Source organism: Passer domesticus, chromosome 6 (assembly GCF_036417665.1).
Source record: "Passer domesticus isolate bPasDom1 chromosome 6, bPasDom1.hap1, whole genome shotgun sequence".
In the NCBI taxonomy this organism is placed as follows: Eukaryota; Metazoa; Chordata; class Aves; order Passeriformes; family Passeridae; genus Passer; species Passer domesticus.
The window spans coordinates 47027823-47048693 of NC_087479.1; the positions used below are offsets into that span (position 1 = coordinate 47027823).

The 20871-nt window shown below is 44.8% G+C and overlaps 1 long non-coding RNA gene across 1 annotated transcript in view; it reads left to right on the forward strand.

Annotated features, from left to right (window-relative positions):
• Positions 1-1801: 1801 nt before the first annotated feature.
• LOC135303426 (uncharacterized) overlaps positions 1802-20871 on the forward strand; it is a 44033-nt gene continuing 24963 nt past the window's right edge. Inside the window, exons 1-2 of the long non-coding RNA XR_010364911.1 lie at positions 1802-2059; positions 8506-11476. This is a non-coding gene — a long non-coding RNA (uncharacterized LOC135303426). The remainder of the gene's footprint in view (positions 2060-8505; positions 11477-20871) is intronic.

Consider the following 20871-nt stretch of genomic DNA (forward strand, 5'->3'; position numbering starts at 1 on the left):
CCAGAAATCAGAGCTGAAGAAGACTACAGTCAGTAGAAATATTAGTGTGTTGTCTTCCTAAATTCATATAGGCAGGTGAGGAAGGGTAGGGAGGAGTTCTCTAAAAGATGCCTGTCTCTTTTCCTCTACCATGAAAGAAAATATACAGGGAGACTGGATTTTAAAAGAATAAAGAATTAAAAATGAGGAGGGGCTCTTCCATTATGTCTTTTATGCAAGTCCACAAGGTGAATGCCCTGCAGGCTGATCTACTGAAGGCAACCTCTTGGCAAAGTACTTCAGGAAATTGTTTTAGGGAAGAGCTGGAGTGACTGATGGCACAAGAGATGGCAGACTAATTTGGGAGATAACAGAGATGTGAGAAAAGTCAGATGTGTATCTTAATGCACACCAATAGGGAGATAAGTAACACAGGATACTGAAGTGCTGGATGAGGGCTGGCAGTGCTCCTCTGCAGCCCAGGGGCAAATCAAACTCTGATTTCCTGTGCTTAGAGGGAAACTTGGGACATATGGGCAGGAGGGTTGAGAATTGCAGCAATTCCAGCAGTTTTGAAAACCAGGTGACTTAGGAGAATTTGAGAGAAGGCAAATTCCTGAACATCTAAAAACCTCTGTGATTGCTGATTTTCCTCCAAAAGTCTGATTCAAACCCACTCGAATTGTCTTAGCTCTTGCTATTTGTAGTCTGCAGCTTGACTTACAGAAAAAAAAAAAAGGGGGGGAAGAAAAACAAACCCCGAGGAGAAGAGGAACAGACCCAAATCCACAACACATCAAGTGGCCGTGTAATACCACATTGCAAATGGGTTCACCATGGGCTTGCAGATGACTTAATAGTATATAACGGCCCACAATGCTCCAGTGACTCATTGCATTTGCTATATCTGTTCAAACTCACCATTCTGAGTAAGAGATCTGCCTTCAAAAAAATCTCTAATAAATCCTGTTGCTTTGAAATGTCCCTGGTGCTTTCAAGAGTATCATGGCATATCTCATCCTCTGAGAACACTTCAACCCACTCTGTGGGGCTCTGGTAGGACATGCAGGCAGTTCAGCCTCCTTCAAGCCAGATTAAAACACACTTTGAGCCAAAAGGGACTTGAGAGGGCTCCCCACAATCTTCCTGAGGTGAGTGAAATAGATGATTTGAGATAGAAACACAGTTGAGGTGTATTTCTTATCTCCTCCTGCTAGCCAAGAGATGGGAGATGCTGCATTTGTTGTTTCTGGGCACTGGGCAAGGAGCTGCAGAGCAGTCCCATGCCAAAGATGCCCCCATGCCTTGCATGTATGAACCATCACCAGCATCCAGCCTGTTCCCCTGTGGGGCTTCCCACTGCATTGCTTGTGCTTGATTACTTGGACTTTGACTTTAGTAGGGTTGTATTGGTTCAGCCTTGTGCAAACTAAGGTCCTAAATTCCCTACCTTCCTCTGTGCCTCATAAATCCATTTACCTGTATTTATTGGATGTAGAGCAGCAGCTTAGTGCTGTCAATACAATAATTGCAGTGGTAGCATTAGTGGAAAGAGCACAAAGCCATGCCAGTCCTACTGTGCATGATGCTGCAGATACATGCACAAGAGGTAGGATGCCCTGATCTACAAGATCTTGGCTGTGGAAACAAACTTCTAAAAATCACTTTTAAATTGAATGTTTCATTTTTACAATTCAGCTCAGACTTCCTTCTGCCAGCTTGCTTTTTTTTCCCAGTGAACTCTTTAGCTGCTCAGCTGAATTAATTATCACAGCTTACCACAGGTTCTTAGTTTTTGCTAATTACCAAAATTAGCAATTTCCCTCTGATGTCAGTATGGGTTTTGCCTGTGGAAGGAGTAAATGAGGCCCTTAGGATTACAGTGCTCCATAGGTTTTAGGAGAGGGGAGCTTTTTATGTTGCTTCAGTGAGGGTGTGTGAGAGGGTTTGATAGAAAACTTTCTAGCTCAGCTCTCTTGGTTACTTTTTCCATGAAAGGTAACAGATGGTCATTGTGACGTGAACGTTATTCCAATATCCACAGAGGAGGAAAAAGGACCAGCGTGATCCAAACTTACAGGTTAGTTTATTTTAAGTTATTTTTTGACGTCAATAGGCAGTGATATATATAGCAAAATATTTTTCCTCCTTACTGCAGGGCCTTTAAAAGGATATCTTTGTTGTCTTAGTTGCCATAGCAGTGACAAACGTGGATATATATCCATATGCACATATATACTTGCGAGGAGGGATTCCCCAACCCTGGGGCTGATTGTGTTGGCTTCTGTGCTTGTATTTCCTCTTCCTTCCGCTGCTTGAGGTGCTCCAAGGCACTAAGACAGCTTGTGAAACGTCCCCAAGTTGGAAAATGAGTATTTTCAGTCAACCATCTTGAGGCGTGGGCCTTATCGTGTTTTGCAGGGCTCTGTTATTTAGTGCTTATCTGTAAAAACAGGTAGCAAAGGCTGGGCAGAGCAGAGCTCCTCTGGTGCCAGGTGATTGGTGTGTGAAGGAGATGACAGAGATTTGCGGTGTGATGGGGCCCCATAAATAAATTAAGAGGCTATTAGTAGTAAATGCGCTGTTTACTATTTAGATGGTTCACATGTGCCCAGATTGTGCTGAAAGGCCTTTGATGTATTTAGCTCATCCTCACCTTGGAATAGATTTTTATCTCTGTGCTCATGTTTCAAAACTGTTCCTCCCTTTCAGCAGCCTACTAACATACTCCAGAGATATTCCCTCAGTGGCGTCTGTCACTGTTCTTCCCTGCATTTTCCCTACCCTGAGCTCTGCATCCTGTAAACAGCAGGACTGTGATCCAGACCTGGAATGGTCCCTGAGCGCAGCCCTTAGGAAGTGAAACACTTGCAGAAAGCTTCTTGGTCTCCTTCTGACCAAGTTCAGTTGTCACTTAATTGAGGCCCCCCTGTGCTGGTGAAGGGAGAGGATTAATACACAGCACCATCCCAGAGAGCAGAAATAGGGGGAATCTGAAAACCCAACCAGCCTACTTTTTTTTGGTTTTAAACTCTTGCTTCCTAATGTTTCTGTTTCTCCAGTGATTTTCATGCTGGGCCTTTTTCACTTTACCTATCCAAGCCTACATTTCTGAATGCCCACAGCCTGCCAAAAATCAGCTTTTCCCTTTTTGCCTGTTTTTGTTGTTACCAACAAGTAAGATGCTGGAATGAGAACTTGGCTGGCCATTGTGTTGATGACAAATGAAAGAGAAGCAAACACAGCTTGCTTGTCTGCAGCTTCAGTGGTTCAGCAGGGTTGGCAGTAGTAAAGACATGTTATTTGTTGATAAAACACACAGCACCAAACTCTGAGGAGAAGCTGAGACAGTATCACAGTGCAATCATCTGCCTGTCCTGCCTGCACCTTTGGAAATCCCAGCTTCTGGTGCTGGCTCAGCCTGGAGAAGTCATAATGGGGCAGGGCTCTTGCTGGGTCAGGTCAGGAAGGACACTCCATGAGGGGCTGTGAGCTCCTGACAGGTAGCACAGGGCAAATCACAATGTGCCACTGGCAGCTGTGATGTGCACATTCAGACTTTGTCAATGCAGCTTGTGTGTCCACCTCCATCTTTACACAGATATAAACACGCACACACGTGTGTGTGTGTCCATGTACACGCATGGAAATGCCATGCAAGGAGTGAAGGTACCAAGTGCCCCGGTGTGCAGGGCAGCTAATTGGTGCTCTCTGAGTTTTAATCCCACCTTCCCCAGTTCTCTACACGGTGATCTCACTAGTACTGTTTAATCTCCTCCCCTTTGTGCACTTCCCTGTTGAGGCTGAGAAGTCTTCATGCAAGGACTGTCCTTCCCTGTGTGTATGCCCAGTGCCCAGCATGGGAGGCCTTACCCAGAGAGAATTCAGCAGCTACTGAGCAAGCTTCTGCTGCCTGAAGGCATTTGAGAATCAGCCTTCAATGAGATTTTGGAGCAGAAGCAGGACCTTAGTGGTGTGGTGGCTCCTGGAGTTAAGGATCCTTAGAGCAAAACAGGGAAGAAAAAGGTCTCATACTTTGTACATTCCTGCCTCTGGCACAGCAGAGGTTTAGCCCCTGTAAAGAAAAAGAGTTCTAGTGTCACACCCAGATGTTCTTTTGGTGCTTTGGGCTATGCTGGTCATAAAGGACCCTGTGACTGCATACAGTGCAGTACTGCTTGCACAAAGGTGCTTGCATGCCAGGCTGCAAAGTCAAGGCATTGCCAGAAAGCTCAACAGCCCTCTGAGGTCAGGGATAAACCCTTGCCTTACTCAAGCAGTCATGACAGATGCGTGCTGGGGCAGAGGTGCACCTCAGGGCAAACCCCTCATATTTCTTGTGCTTCTTGTGCAGTACCTTTGCACTGTCACAGCTAAACAGTGACTCCCTGGGTTGTAGTCCCTTTGGGGCTGGGTGTTGGCGTGCTCCTGGTGGGTGATGGGGGAAGATTGTCCTTCACAGTGCATGTATGTCCCAGGAAGGGGTGGTAGAAGCTGGCATGGTGTCTAACAGAGGTCTGTGGGAAGGGGTGCTGGAATGCAGCATGTATCAAATTCTCATAATTACGGTGGTAGCTAGAACAGTAGGAGACAGACTTGGACCATAAAGCTGGCAGCCTGAATAGCCAAGAGGCACAGAATGGCAAGGAATGTGGAACCATGGAGGGGAAACGTGACTTTCCAAGGTTACACGGTGGGGTGGTGGGGTAGCCATGAAGAGTGGCCTGACTCCTGGGCTGCTATCTTAGCAACATGACCACATTCTCCTCAGTAATAGGAGCCATGCTGAAGCTTTGCCAAGAACCATCTTTGTTCTGCTTTGAATGGTCACCATTTTTGAGGGTTTTTGTGGGGGAAAGGGAGTTGAACAGTAAGTAAACCCATTCTTTTCTACTTCTAGAGGTATTAAAAGCAGTAGTGTTGGAAACCAGCAGTATTATTGGCTTTCTTCATTGCCCCAAACCTTCTGGGAGGCAGAAAACCTTCACCTCTGCTGGTGTTTCTTCTAAGGCTGCTCTTTGCTTTGAAGCATCCCAGCTGCTGGGTGCTTCTACAAGACATCTTTTTGCTTTTTGGTTTGCTTACAAGACTCAGTGGTGGAAAACGGGACCATAACAAACCTGGCTCCTCACCAGTTTAAAAAGTTGCTTTACAAGTCAAGGTCCTCCGATATGCAGCAGTCAGTAGTATCCATCCATCCATCCATCCATCCATCCATCCATCCATCCATCCATCCATCCATCCATCCATCCATCCATCCAATTTTACTGACTTGATGATACATAGCAACGACCTCTACCTTGAAAATAAAGCATCAGAACCACAATTACTTTTACATGAAGATAAATAGATTGGTATGGAGTTTCTGGATGTTAGGGACACTGGTCCAGGCTCTGAACAACGGAGCCCATTTAATTTTGAGAGCTGAGTCTCCACAAAATATTCACAATAAAGCCCCAAACTAGGTGCAATAAACCTAACACCAGCCAAGTTTGCAAACCCAAGCTGAATTGCAAGGAAGCCCAGGGCCAGGTTTCCAGTCAGCTTTGAAGCCACACTTTTAAAGAGGTTCCTGATCAGGATTTTGATCTTCTCACAGACTGTGCTTCAAGCAATTTCCACCAGCCAGGATTTGAGCTCACTGCTGCCAAATCCCAAACTCGCTTAGGATGGAGCAGTGGCAGTGTCCAGAGGCAAGTTTTAGCCATTTCTAGCACGCAGTTTGGTGTAGGACTGGTGCCCCAGGGAAGGTGCTCTCAGTCCAGCCAGCAGCGTGGGCAGGGCTGAGTGGCAGGCAGCTTCCCCTATAGATTGTAATGGTTTCATTTTCACTGGGTTTCAGCATTTGGCATTTTGGGCTGAATTTCACGCCAAGTTTTAAAATCCAAGAGGCCCACAGGCCTTGTGGACATGCAAAACCACCAATGTAATGAAAATTGGTTTAAAATTGATTTAGTTAAAAAGAAAAAGGAAAAAGAAAAAAATAATTCAAGCCACCATGTGGAAACATTTAGAAGAGTCAGTTACGAAGTTTAACCAAATGGAAGTGAATGCCTTTGAATGTGTCCATACAAAACACTGGCACTGGTGTAAGGAAATCTATTTACCATGAATTTTAATTAAACCAGTTGAGCTCTTTTTTAATAAGAAGTATTGAGTAAAATTTAGCAAAATACCAGTACCCCTTCTTAGACTTCGAGAAATGCATCAGTCTCGCAGTCACCTTTGTAAAATTTTTCAGATGCGTAACATAATTTTTTAGAGGGGTAGGCATTGGTATTTCAGTCCAGGTCCTTGAATAGATTTACTAAAATGTCCAAGCACCACTGATTTCTAAGAGGATCTAATGCCTGTGAGGATCTTGGCTTGGAGACCTTGTGCTGGTTAACTTGAGGAGAGGTTTCTGCCCTGGGTCAGCTGAAAAACTGTGACTGGGCTGCAGGATCCTAAATGACTTAAGTGCAGTAGCAGTTTATTCTATCTTTAAGGCTTTGAGGCTGTGAAGGACTGTAATCAAAACACACAGGGCAGGGAGATGCACTGTAATACCAAGGTTTCCAGCCTCTCATGGGCTTGTGGAAATCATCTCCAGGCTTGGCACTTAGTGTTCGTTGCTTGATGTCAAACCTGTTTGGTCAAGGCATAAGGCTGGGTGAATATCTTTATTTTGGGTTGTTTCTGTGCAGACTGGGTAATTTCCCATTGAATAAAGATCACCCAGCAGTCCCTGCACTAGGTTTCAACACGGCAAAGAGCCAGATTCAACTTTCCAGGTAGGCTGTCCTGACAGCGGCGTGGAAGAGATTTGTAGCTGATGTTGCTGAGCTCTCACAGCAGCACCAGTGGTCTTTGTCCCTTGGTTGTTTTGTTCCGTGCATTGTGGTTTCTTGTTGGGTTTTTTCCCTTGCTGGGGTTGTCCTGCAAACCCTACCTGCAGTGCCACAAGCGCAGGATGCTTTTGCTCCCTCTTTCCCTCCAGCATCTGCCCATGCGCACAGCTCTGCACATAAACACAGCAGTCTCTGAAGGGATGTGATCAAAAGGTTTTAGAAGGGCTCTGCATGTTATGAAATGTTTTGAGGCTCAGAGCCCAAAGAGGGAACTCCATCATGAATTCCCTGTGTATAACTAATTTGGGAAAAGGGATTAAAATGGGACAGAGCCTCTTGCTTTTTCTCCCCCCTCCTCGATGGCCCCTTTCAGAAAATTAGGGGGCCCCTCTCCAAGGAGAAACTGTTGAAAATTGCACACTGCTTTCCCTTCCCCTTCCTCCTGAACATAGCCAGAACAGCAATATACATTTCTGAGGTTTGGCAGCAGCATCTGAAAGCATGTTTTTTGCCAGAGAGGACTGGCTGATGGGGGCCAAAGTGCATGTGGGTTGGGGGGACACTTGGGGAGGAGAAGGGAAGGCACCTGTATCCTCTCTTCCTGCCACTGCTACTGCAGATCTTGTTCCCACTATTTCCCAGTTGGTACCTGATGATCATCTTTATTTTCTGGATTGTATCATTGGCTGCTGGAATGAGACCCATCAGGCGAGATTTGTGCCTGAACTTCAGTTTCATAACAAAAGCAGAGACAGTTGTTCTTGCGACAGACCTCTCTTGGACTGAACAAAAACATGTACGACCCATGTGCGGTCCATACAACTGAGAAATATGTTAGCTAAGCTAGTCCAGAGCTAGTGATGATCCTGTTTTATGTTAAGCTTTCCTCTGCTGTAACATCACTGCCTTCCTCCTGCCAGCCCCATCTCCATCCTGCCTGATGCAGCACAAGCCCTAGAAGCTTGCTGAAAGCCCCCTTGGTCTGCTTTGGTTCTGGTTGCTGCAATGTCTAGACTGGTATCTGGTGCTGCAGCACGCACTCATGATTTTAGCACCATGCTGAAGTCTAATGATGTCATCTCTTATGTGTCAGAGGAAGAAATTTCCCTATCATTTCAGAATTTTTATGGAAGGATTTGAAAAGTTTGGAAGGGGGGGTGTGTGGAAATTTTGATGCCAAATGAATCTGAAACTTGAAGTGTTTTCATGTCTCACAAGCTCAAAATCTCTTCCTGCACTTCCTCCTCTCCACCTTTCTTTTCTTTAAAAGGAAAAGGGAGAGGAAAAATAGAAGAGGACAATAAAAGAGTTTCTCTCCCCTTCTGAGTAGCACTTTTGAAATATCATAAATGAAACTTTCTCTGAGCATTTTGTTAGCATTTAAAAAAGGGTTATTTAGTTAGAAAGAAGCCTTTGTTTGACAAGTCCAGACTATTTCCAATTACTAATATTCATTTATGGGCACAAACCTGTCTTTTGTTGTGCATGTTTGATGTGGAGCTTCTAGGGCATGCCCAAAGCCCATGTAGCAGCAATGTGAGCTTACAAATGTTTCCTTATTGTTATCATAATTAAGAGAATAAATATGTAGATTGAGATTGCCACCTTCCCCAGCTTGGGATGGGAGGAGGCATTCATGCTCCAGTGATCTATCTTCCCATGGTAAAACTCTGCCAAACTTCCTCTTCCACGGCAGAAGGGTGGATGGAGCTGTTCCTGCTGCCCCCAAAGTTCAAGCCCCCATCAGAGGAGCTGCAGCCATCAGCGTGGGAGAGGAGAGATGGGCTGCTGTTATTCATGTTTTTACATGGCTGGGTTCCACTCTGGCAGACGGGAGAGACTGAAGTCTGAAAGCCGTGGGCTGATAAGCGGTTTTTGAGAGATAAGATATGAAAGACTCTGTAATTCTGGAAGAGAGTGTTGAGTAGTTTATATGTGTAAGTCCAGATGTTCAGAAGAAGGAGCTGTTCCAACCCTTCAGCTGAGAATGTCTGCTTGCACATGTATGGTCGGATGTGCTCATGGCAATGGCCAAGCAATGTGGTCCCCAGGAGCAGCAAATGGAGCACTGAGATCTCTGTGGAACTCAGGGAAACCACAGGGTTAATGCTCAGGTAGTGTCCCATTTCCATCTTGCTTTGACCGATGTATTCCACTGAGAAGACGAGGATGTTTTCTGATCACAGGAGCTGCACACCTCTTGGTCTCAGGGGCTGCCTTGCTGGTCCCATGGGACTCTAATTTACTACTGGCCCATTAAATGCTACCTACATGTGGCTGGTGTGAATGCCTAAGTCTTCCAGAACAGAGAGAGACTTAGGGATAGACTCCCTGCCTTCTCCCCTGAATAATGAGCAATGTGTAAAGTAGCTCTCCACTCACATCTGATGGAGCTAAGGTGACAGTGGCCACTGAAGGCAGGAAGAGGGTTTGTCTCTGCCTCTAGTGTCAGGCTTTGGAGCACAGCTCTGGGATTTGGGTATATAACCTGCTGACCAGCAAAGCTGTGTGAGTATACCTCTTCCAGAAAGTGCTTTTCTTGCAGAGGGAAGGTTTGTGTCCAGAACAGCTGGACCACTTAACTGCTCTTGAATGTGAATCATAGCTGAAGGAGGGCTGCATTTAACTAGAAGTGTATCTTATCAGCAGCCCATGTCTCAAACATGCAGTCACAGGCTGTTTGAGTCAGAGATTCAGGGCCAGGTTCCCAGGATCTGTCAATTGGGGATAGCTTCCCTAAAATGGATATAGCTGTATTGATTTAAATAGGGTGGGAATTTAGCCCTGAATATTCTGCAAGTACATGAACTGTCATTGGCCACAATTTTTCCAAGGAGGCACATCGTTTTTTATTGTGAGGAAGATCATTGCAGACAGGGAAACAGATAAGCAGTTGGATTTTCCTTTGGGCTGTGATTTTTGGAATAGATGCATTGGTTCATCTAACATGGGCTTGTTTATTTGGTGTTTGTATAGAAACAGAAAGCATCCATACTTAATGAAGCCTCTTCAGAACCAAACTCCCATAATTTATCTATTTGTCTCTAAGAGGAAATTTTATGTGGAGGCCCTTGGACATTTTAATTGGTAGGCATCACGGGGTTGTTCATGTGTGCTCAAGGGCAGGTTATTATTCACCTGGAGGATCTAAGTGATGTGGTGGTGATCCCTATCTTCTCTGCAGGGTTGGATATCCCCCAAGGAAGCCTTTCCAAGTTTTGCCTGCTGCTTGCATTCACAGCCTGCTGACTCTGCTGTCCCCACTGGTGGGATGGTGACCCTGACAGGGGTGACATGTGGTGGACAGAGGGGGGTGATGGCCTCTTGAGCATTCACTGTGTGTTGGACACTCTTATGTCATAGAGTGGCTGCTCTTTGCCTGTGGGGATGCCCTGTTGAGAGCCAAGCAAAGCACAGTAGGCTCATGTGGGAAAGAGATGTCTCTGCAGGAGATAAGGCAGGGATGGTTAAAATGGGGTGAGGAGAGACCCTTGGCCTGAGAGTGACCTGGCTGCTGGAGCATGAGCAGCTCGTGGTGCTGTCATTGTGTCCCTGTACAGCAGTACTCTACCTACCTCCTAAAATCCTCCTCGCCTGCCACGGGCCTTCAGGCACCACCAGCTGCTCCTGCAAGCTGCAGCCACAGAGCAGCATGACCACAGCACTCTTCTGTTCCACATTACAGCCCGGGATCCACCTCTGTTGCCATTAGCGTGCATTCCTCACTCTGATTCACAGTGGCATCTCTCTCTGCTCCTTATTCATTACCCAAGCATCTTGGCGAGCAGCGGCCTGTTAGTGGCTTTGGTCACTTGGCACAGGCATTGGAATCTCATGGTAAACCCAGAGACACTTTATGGAGGTGTAATATCTTGGTTTTGGTTCCCATTGCATTTTTGTAGCACAGAGGCCAAAAACACATCAAAGAAATGAATCTGGCAGCGAGCACCAACCCTAAATTCATTACACTCCAATTAGGCTGTTAAGAAGAGATAAAAGAAGCAGCAAAACTGAATGTCCTCCTCAATTTCTGTTTGCTGAGGTTACTTCTCTCTTTTGTGGTCTGGGTCCCTGGGTATCTTAGTCCACCAGGACCAGTGGTGGTGTGTGCTTAGGGGCAGCTGAGGCATCCTTCTCATTAAAGCCATGATTGGATCAAAGTGCTTTAGACAGTCCCCAAGGAAGAGTGAAAGATTTTTCTTTTTGTGCCTCCCTTTGGGACGAACAGCTTTTTCACTATTTCACCTCCTTGTCCTGGTCCCCTCCTTCTCTCTGCAGTTAGTGATGGATGTGGATTCCTTGCTGCAAAGCATGAAGGCTGAGACTTTGGGCAGCTGAGGGAATGGGCATTGTCTCTTGCAGCATCCTTTGCTTGGATGGAATGTCTACAGCTGTCCCTTAGTCAGGGTCATTCCTCTGAGGACAAGAACAAAGCAACAATTACTAAGATATGGATATCAAGAAAGAAAATCAGTAGCTTGGTTGCAGCTTGGGGATTTGGGTGATGAAATATTGCATTCCAGTATCCCCTCTCAATGGTTTATTAAAATCTCTTTAAATTGTGTACCACTGTTTCTTCCCATGGCACCAAGTACAGGAACATCCACGGCTTGAGTGGCAGCAGCATCCATTACTGTTAGCTCCTGGCAGAAGTAATTGCAAGTAAAGTAAGCTTTTTTTATATTTACCAATATTTTATTTATGATCTAGATACCTAAATAATGGTAAAGTCTTCTTTAAAGATAGTTTTACAAACAAACAAAATTGCATCTTTTAATAAGCATTGATTTTTGCTGTTGAAAGTAGTGGCAGTTTTCCCCCACATCTTGAAATGTGAAAACTCCCTATAGTCAGACAGAAAAATTAAGATTTCCAAAAACGTTCAGGAGTGATTTGTTCAGTTCAGAAAACCTGATAAAACCTGTGAAAATTTCTTGACAGCTTTATGGATAATGCTGACTCTATTTTCAAATGGATCTAGCTTTGATGGATAAAGAATATTTTTGTTTGTGAGCTAAAAGTGCATTTTCATAAAAAGTGGAAAACATCACAGTAGGGCCATGGTCTTTCTGTGGGACCATCTGGGATGTCCAGAACTTGACTAGGACAAGGGGGAGGTAAGGTCATCAGTGGTCCTCAAGAAACTCTTGCATATAAATGATGCATCCTGATGAATCCCTCTTAACTAGAGGGTGTGTGACTGTGCCTCAGCTCCCTGACTTTTCTTCAGGGCACAAACCATCTTCTGCACGTGTCGTAGGGGTCATGGGAAGGAAACCTGTGCACATGAGTTAGTCTTCAGTCATTTCCTCTCTCCTGGAGGCCTCTTGTGGAAATGGCCTCAGGTGACAGCATAGCATGAGTCTGCCATGCAGTTTAGATATGACCCCAAAACATCCATCTCTGAGTCCGGGGACAGTCTGTTCTTACTGTGACAAAAAGGTAACAGATTCACTGCATGAAAAACATTAGGTAACAGTTTCCTTAATGGCTGGGACCACTGTCAGTTTGTCAGATCTTACTAAGCAAGGCAAATGAACAATTCTCTCCTTTTCTTTCTCTTCCCTTCATTCACTGTAGCTTTGATGACAAAATCTGGCTTTGTCTTCACTGGGAGAAAATGGGGTGCTAAGTAGCAGGTAAAACAGCACTAAAGTTGTAATTCCACAGAAGTGCACAGGAATTGTATTTTTTGCTTCATTTTCCAGATCAAGAAAATGCTGTCTTTGGGCTGGCCTGTTAGCTCATCTGAAAATGTGTAAACCATCCTGTCTTTCCAAGGCATTTACTTGGTCTCAGCCACACTGTTTTGTTTTCATTAATCTTAGCTGATGCTCTTTATTCCCAGTGAAGATCAGTGTCTGTTGTCCTTCTGGCTGGAGACCACAGGCAGAGGACCACAGATGCCAGCAGGCATACAGGTGATCCTTCCCCATGCAGACACAACCAGCTCTTTCCTCTGCACCACAGGAGGTTTGTAAAGAGCCCTGGGTCAGGCCCTGGTCACCAAGAACTGGGGAAACGTGTGCCCCCAAATAATAGAAAGCAGTTGATGTCTTTCGGAGAGCCAGCATCAGCAGTTTCCTCTTAGCTGTCTGACAAGGGAGGAAAAGGCTGCAGGAAGCCAAGAAGCCTCAAAGGGATCCTCAGCACAGCTCAAAAGGGATTTCCTAAGCTCACCGCAAAGCCACAGGGGAGGACAACTGCTCAGATGCTTTTGATTCAGCACACTGTGGCCCAAATCCCACTCCCTACATGTGCTTTTTCCAGAAGAGCACTGAGCTTCTCCACAGCTTGTAGGGCTACCCTGCCAGGTCTGGCCTCTGTGGTAGCATCAAGGCTGGAGGAAGGGGGCTTTGGGGTGCCTTCCTCCTCACTGAGGAGGGAGCAGGGTTCAGAAAGGGGATTGAACACTTCCTTGAATGGTTTTTGGTATGGCAAGTATCTCAGGTAGGACAGGAGCAGCTGATGAGCTGATAAAGGAGAGAGGAAGGAGGAAACTTATTGTTCCTCTTTGTGCCTAGTGCCACATGATGAGCTAATATCCAAAGGCAGACTTTTCTCCCTCATGCCCTGATCTTTGCTGTGCAGGGAAAGGACAATTGCTGTGAACAGGCACCTCTGGGTGTGTGGGACCCTGGACCCTCATGTGGGCAGGAGCATTTCCCCATCACTCAATTTGTTTCTGGCCCCCTGAAAGTCTGCAAGACAGGAAAGAACTTCTCTCTTCCACCCCATGATCTTTTTGTCTTTGAAGCTTTCAGCTTTGTTGTTGTTGTTTGTCAAACTGGTCTCTGAAGGATCTTCCCTCCGCATTCACACACATGATCAATAAAGACTTCCAGAAGAAATCTGAGTTTGGCTGGAAATTGCATTCAAAACTTCTCCCTGCGGAGGAAGATGAAAAGATTCCTTCAGAAGGTTTTCACCTCTTCTGCCAGAAACTGTAGTTCTTTGGATTCACTTGAGTGACCCATCAACTTCCCGTACTCCTGGCTCAATCTGCGTCATCATTTTCCAGCTAACAAGCATCCAGTGCAATCTGTGTCACCATTTTCCAGCTACACAGGCCTCCAGTGCAATCTGTGTCACCATTTTCCAGCTACACAGGCCTCCAGTGCAATCTGTGTCACCATTTTCCAGCTAACAGGCATCCAGTGCTCCAAGAAAGAGTTGTCAGCTGGGTCACAGCAATGTCAGGAACTAAGGACAACCCCTTATTGGTAAGGCATTTCGAAATCTGTGCCTCACATGTTGATAATCAGAAGCTTCCTGATAGGCCCCCAAGGCAGCTCTTCTTCCACTGCACATGCCTTGACGTAGCCGTGCCACAGTTGGGGAAAGAGGTACCAGGGCATCTCCTGCCCTGCCAGCAGCAGCCAGTTTTAGCCTCAGCAATGAAATCATTAAGCAGGTGGAAGCCTTGCTTCTTCCCATTTGTAATGTCTATGCTAGAATATTTCATTAATGAAATCACTGATGTTTATTACCTACTAAATGATCTCTCTCTCCAACAATCTCTGAGGGTTATTACCACAAAGACTTGCACAACAGATGTTAAAAGCCATCACTTTAAATCAACATATACTTTTATTAAAAACAAAACCAAATGGATTTTTTTTTCTAATCCCTGCATTCCAGTCACTAAAGCTGAGATAATCTTCTGGAGAAGCTAATGGATATTGTTAATATCTGGATTGAATTTATAGAGAGCTAGGAGAGAACAAACAGGAGAGCAGAAACAACCTTCAGCAGCAGCAGCAACGAAGAAAATCTGTTGTGTTTTGCTAGCAGAGCTTTACTTGTGCCAGCCATTTCAGCTATTCAGGATGATGTACAAGATGAAGTCGGGTATTTGTAATTATGCCTTGCACTTTTTTTTTCCTGACTCAGGATCCCAGATTTAAGGAGTTAAGCAACTGTAATGTCAAGAGTGTGTATTTGTTGTCAGCCATTTTTCATTCTTTGTGGTTTGCTACAGAAATCTAGACAGGCTGTTGTTTGTGGTTAGTTTAATGCAATTTGAAACTTTTGTAAAGGTGACTAAAGGTCTGACATCTTCAGTCAAAGCTTATTTTTTCCCCCTGCTAGTGAATGGAGCCAAGTTTAAGCAAGAACAGCCTAGGTTCAAATCTTTCTAATGTACTGAGGATGAAGGATTTGCTTAACTGCAGGAATGACACAAGGAGCAATTAAAAAGCTTTGGATCCTGATTGCGTTGAGTGGATGTTGTCACTACTGAGCTCTAAAAAACCATCAATACCGCACAAAATTCAAACAACTGCACTTTACAGTGCCAGTGGTGGTGCATAATCCATGCTAGTGTGAATGATGATAAAAGATAAGCAGGGCAATATGAATGATGGTCCAGGTGTGGCCTTGCTTTCCAATTTCCACAAAAAGAAGGTTTCCAGTTTGGATTTATTTATGTAGGGGACTTTCTCAAAGATGTCAAAGGATCTCCTGTGAATTGACATATTTCCAGTTGATCTAAACTCAGAAATCAATTCTAGCATGTAGACTTCAGTGGAAAATTTTGTAATAAAACCCATCTTGTGACATTTCATCAGGTACTGGAGAAGAACTTTCTCCAAGAGACTATTTCCCTGATGCTTTCTTTTCCCTCACTTGGGTAATTTTGTTTTAAGACCTGCCGTGAGTCATGTCCATCGTAGTGGATTAGGAATGGTGCCTTTGGCATGTTTCAGAGTACTCGGTTTGGAAATAACGTTATGGTTTCTGCAAGCAGTGTAAACTGAAGATGTGCAGAGCGCTCATTCCTCGAGCTTCAGAGTGCCCCAAGGGATGGCAGGGCTGGCAAATGTGCCTGATTTCAAAACAGAGGGGAGGCAATCTAAACCCAGGGTGCTCTTCCCACCACTCTGTGCATCCTTAATCATCTCCCAATCTCCCACCATTTGCAATAGCCATCCAATCTGCCTCTCAAGGACCTCCTTCATTGTCTTCACCTTTCTTAGATTAAATAATAAGTGGCAAACACTGCTTTTCTCTTTTTGTCCTCTTTTCTTTTCTTTTTTCGTCCCTTTTCCATCCCTTAGCAGAGCCTGATGTCACTCTCTCAACAGATATGTGGGAGGTTCGCGCTGGGATTTTCCTCCCTGGGATAACGCACAGTGTTTACTGTCTGTTGGCTTTCCGGTGGTCTCCCGGCCTCCAGCAATGGGAGTCACGAGGTCCTTTCCCCCCGTCCCATGGTCTGTGGTATCTGTTGTTTTCTGAGCGCTGGAATCTTTGTCCCCGTTACGTAGCCCCAAACCTGACCTTGTCGGAGACCACACACGGGTGTCTCTGGATGAGAGGGGAATGTATGGAATGTTTTTCAATGAGCAGTTTATGAAATTCCTTTCCTATATGTTTCAGAGATTCTTTAAGTTAAAGAGCACAAACATTTCTCCAAGGAAACTAGAGTTCGCAGGAGCTCAAATGCAGGCACTTGTTTTTAAAAACATTCTTTATTAAGAAGGGGGAAAAAAGGAGGGGGTGAAAGAGAAAAGAGAAAATGTAAACAAGAAAGCCTAATTCCCTGCTCTGTAATGCACAGGCAGGAATAACAGCACAGTGGGGCTGCACTCCTCTGAGGCCTGAGAGCAGGCTGTGTCCTCCCACCAAGTGATAGATCTGAACTGACCCTGTGTGTGCCAGAGAGTGCAAGGGGTGAGACCCACAGAGCCTCATCCTGACCCACAAAATGTGGGGAAAGAGGAAACAGGCCAATGCTGATTGTGGAGATAAGCAAAGGCAATGCTGAGGACAAGGGGATGCCTTAAATCCAGAAGACTCTCTTGAAGAGAAAGCATATGGCTTTTAGGCATGTTTTCCTCAGACAGTGTTTTATATATTCACACATTGAAAATAGCAAAATCAGGTATTTATACAAAACTTGACAGAGGAAACCAGGGCCAAAATCTTTTTTTTTTTTTTTTTTTTTGCCTGCAACTGAAGTGCAGGGGGAAGAAGAGGGAGAGCTCTGGCCAGGGCACCCTCTGCAGTGCAAGGCTGAGTCCTCAGGAGCTGAGGGAAACCAGCTCTGCCTGGGTGTGTGCTCCAAGCACTGAGCTATTGTATGATAAGGTGGTACCACCTCTTCCTCTGTTTGTGTTATGGAAGAAAGTGGAGTTGCTGTTGCATGTTTGAAGGGCCCTGGCTTTGGTGGCCATGCTCCAGGAGATCATGGGGAGGTATTGATGAAGGTGAAGAAGGGATGTGGGCATGGAACTGCATGTTGAAGCTGAGGTGCTTTCAGGCATTCTCCAAAGCAGAATTACTAATTTTGAAAACTCAGTGATTTCCAGAGACTGAGGAGGACCTTTGTCTAGGCCTCGCATACCTCAGTCCCACTTTAAGTACCTAGGTCCCTTTTTGGATCTGGGCCTAATCTGCTAATTCAAATCCAGCTTGCATGCGTCAGAACTGTAAGCCAATATAGAGTTGGCAGGAAATGGCTTTCCTATCCTGTGAACATTTTCAGGACTTTTTTTTAAACCGAACCTGGGTTTAAAAATTGGGCCAACAGCCAGAATTTTGAAAATTTTTGCAAAATGAAAACCTAAGTTCTGAATCCTTTTCCTCTAACATCAGCTAAAACATTTGATTTCAATATTGACTTCTGCTTTGTGTTTTGTTCTTTTATTACCAGTGGTTTAATTTTAAAAACAAAAGTGGAATTTAAAACTGGAGGGAGTTGGTTGAACTCTCTCGCCCCATCAAAAGTCTTGGGTTTGACGGATTGGCATGTTCTGATCTGAAAGGCACTTCATCAGAAACAACCGTAGGCCGATGAGCTGCAGCTGTTGGCATCTGATGGCAGTGCTCTGTAATAAATGAGTATGTCAGCGTAGTACGACAGATGAAAAACATAACAGCTGGTGTACACTGGCTATCTCAGCAGAGGCACCATCTCATAGACACAGGAGATTATTTTCCTTCTTATGAGGCATAGTTTCTTATCTCCTGGTTGAGGAAGTGGTGCTGTGAGTTGTAGTATCACTGTATGGATCATGGTGTGATGGACAAGGTTTGGGTCTGGGGCATTTCATCACTGTACACCATTTATGCAACAGATCCATAACAGTATCTTTTAACAATTTGCAGTATGGCTAGGACTTCTCCTGCTGTATATAAATTTGAATTTTACTTTCTGTGCCTTCTTTTATGTTATCCTCTATGCCTGGCGCCAGTTCTTCCCCCCTTGGTTCTGATCCAAAGAGCGTTGGAATCAACCTAAGTCCTTCCAGCAGCTTCAGTGGGCTTTGGAGCAAATCCTTTGCATGCTAAAGAACCTTTGTCTCACCTTTCAGAATCACAGAACATTCTGAGTTGGAAGGGACCCACAAGGATCTTTGTGTCCAACTCTTAAGTGAATGGCCCATATGGGGATCGAACCTACAACCTTGGCATTATTAACACCATGCTCTCACCAACCCAGCTAATCTCAGGCATTTCCTGGAAAATACACTTCTTTCACAAAGCTTTTAAGCACAGCTGATCCCATGTAACTTTTGCATTACTTTGTAATAGACTTTCATCCACTAAACTGTATGTGGGTCAACTGAAGGAAAACCAGGATTCACTGATCAGGATTGCTTTGTGTTTGCTCTGTCAGAGCACACCAGCAAAAAAAAAATGTTGTTTAGTACTGAGGATGAGTTTAAAACTGTGATAAGTGCCATCTAGAAACATGTCTTGTGTCATAACTCTTTCACTGTCATATAATATTCTTGAAGAGATTTGCAGTTTCTTTCCCTATGATATTGAGAGGCTTTTGGAACTAGAGTATGGAAATGTAATGAAAATGTGTGGGTGTGGGGTGGCTCACTTCAGTGTCTTCTCAATTCCAGTGGCCAATAAATTAGAAATATATTTCAGTTTAAAAAATCCTGTGTGCAGTGAAAGCCAGAGAGGTGTCAGATCTGTAGTCTTCCATCACACCAGGTGTTGTCTTTCCTTAGAGGACAGTGAATGCTGTTGGCTTGCCATACAGCAGTTCTTATCTGTCCCTGTATGACATTGTGCAAACAGACCCGTTCAGGCTGTGCTGACAGACTTTTCCACCATGTCTTTTCCATTATTCTCCACCCTCGGCTGTTCTTAATCCCACAGACACTCACTTTGTGTGCCATTTTTTTCCCTCTCCTTCTCTCTGTCCCTTCTCTCTTCATAATGAGTGTTAGTCCTACAAGGACGTTAACTGACTCAGAACTGTGTTTTGGGTAGCACAAATGACATGCAAACATTAGATAATTGTCCTTGCCCTGAAAAGACGAGACAGCTGGAGAAGATGCACCAGATTCGAAAGGTGCTTGTTCAGGACTGAATGTCAGGTTGAAGAGAGAAGCCCAACCCAGTGATTTGCGCACCTCTTACTGTTCCCCAAGTGATGGTTCACCTTACCATGGTCAGCAGAAATATGAATCAAAAGGATTCTTACACCTGGGGCCAGCCCCTTGCACCTTCATGGTGTGTTGAGCAGACATGAAGCTGACATTCCTGCCTTGAGCAGCTGGTGATCTCCTCAGGTGAAGCACGGACAGTGGCGTGGGGAGCAGGGCAGCCTCCCAGAGCAGGAAAGGGCAGGCAGCTGTCTGTGGCATATGGATGGGTGGGGTTACCTGTTCCTTCAACCAGAATTGTGGGGATCTGTTGTGGAGGATTAGGTCAAGGGAATGTGTGAAGAAAGATAGCTATTCAGAGTTTCCATAAGAAATAGAGCTGTTAGGAGGACTTTTAGGAATGGGAAGAGGCTATGAAGAGGGTCAGGAGCCTGACCAACTGTATGGAAGTAATGGAAGGGGCAGAGAACAGAGTCTGACACTGTCTGGGACCCTGCTAAATTTAAGTTCCAAGACCAAAGCAGAACATCTTGGAATTATTGAAATAAAGTATAGTAACTGATATAACTAGATTTGCTGGCTTGAAAAATATTTGGAGGTTTAGAAATTCTCTCTTCTACATGGCAGGAAGGGGGGGAGAGGGAAGGAGTGGGTGGGGGTTGGAGGGGGTGTGAAGAGAAATCAGAGATACTGGAAAAAACCCACAACCTACTGATCTTACAGCATAACATCATTTTTGAGGGTGACAGAAATCTTTGTTCTCACTGAACTCCTACCACACAAAAGTTAAGCTTGTGGACATTGCAAGAGCAGGAAAGGCAATTGAAAAAGCCCTGTCCAGACTTGCCCCTCCTCTCCATCCTAATTTTCTTTCAGATCTAGGCAGTTCTATCCTCAGTACACCCTATGTCACTGCACTGGGTTTTTTGCTGTACAATGAAGTTGTGAACCTGAAGAACAGTGACTTCCATCCAGTTGTCTCTGCAGTTTTCCAAACCAAAAAAAGAACAAACAGAATGAGACCATCAGCCTATCTAAGAGAAGTGAACACAGCTTCACTTTTAAAGCCATCTGTCAAACAGCTGGGTTCAGAAGGAAAATTTACCAAGCAGGAGTGTGGAGGAACTCATGATTATTGTTTTGCTTTTTCCCTTCCTTTCATCTGGCTAGGATTAAGTATTTTGTTTTTCTCTTCTACATGCATCAACGTGCCACCATGGGACTATATTACTTCACACACAGATGAACAAAAGTAAGAAAAAAGAGTTACCAGTGCTTATATGGAACATCAGCTGGGTTGAGGTACAAACTGCTCAGGGCTGAAGCAGAGGTGTGAGAAGCACAGCATTGGCTCCTAGGCAGGGGGGTGAAGTCAGCAGCTTTCTCTGCATGTTGGGGGAGAATGTGAAATTTCAGGTCATTCCAGAAGCACAGGGGTGAGTTTAGAGAAGTGTTGGAGAACACAGAAGGGAAGTTTCGCTAGCTGATTCAAGGTTGGCTTATTACAAAATCATGGGAATCAGGGCTAGAAAAGAAAACATGTTCTATTAAGTCATTCTATCCGGTCCCTGCAACCAACCAGTGTACACTTCCTCCCATGGGCTTTCCAGGCAAGGTTAACCCTTAGAGAATAATAAATGATCATTGCTGAAGTACAAAAGAAATTTGGCTTCTGGATTTCTTCCCCCTCACTCCCCTAGAAAGGTATCCTT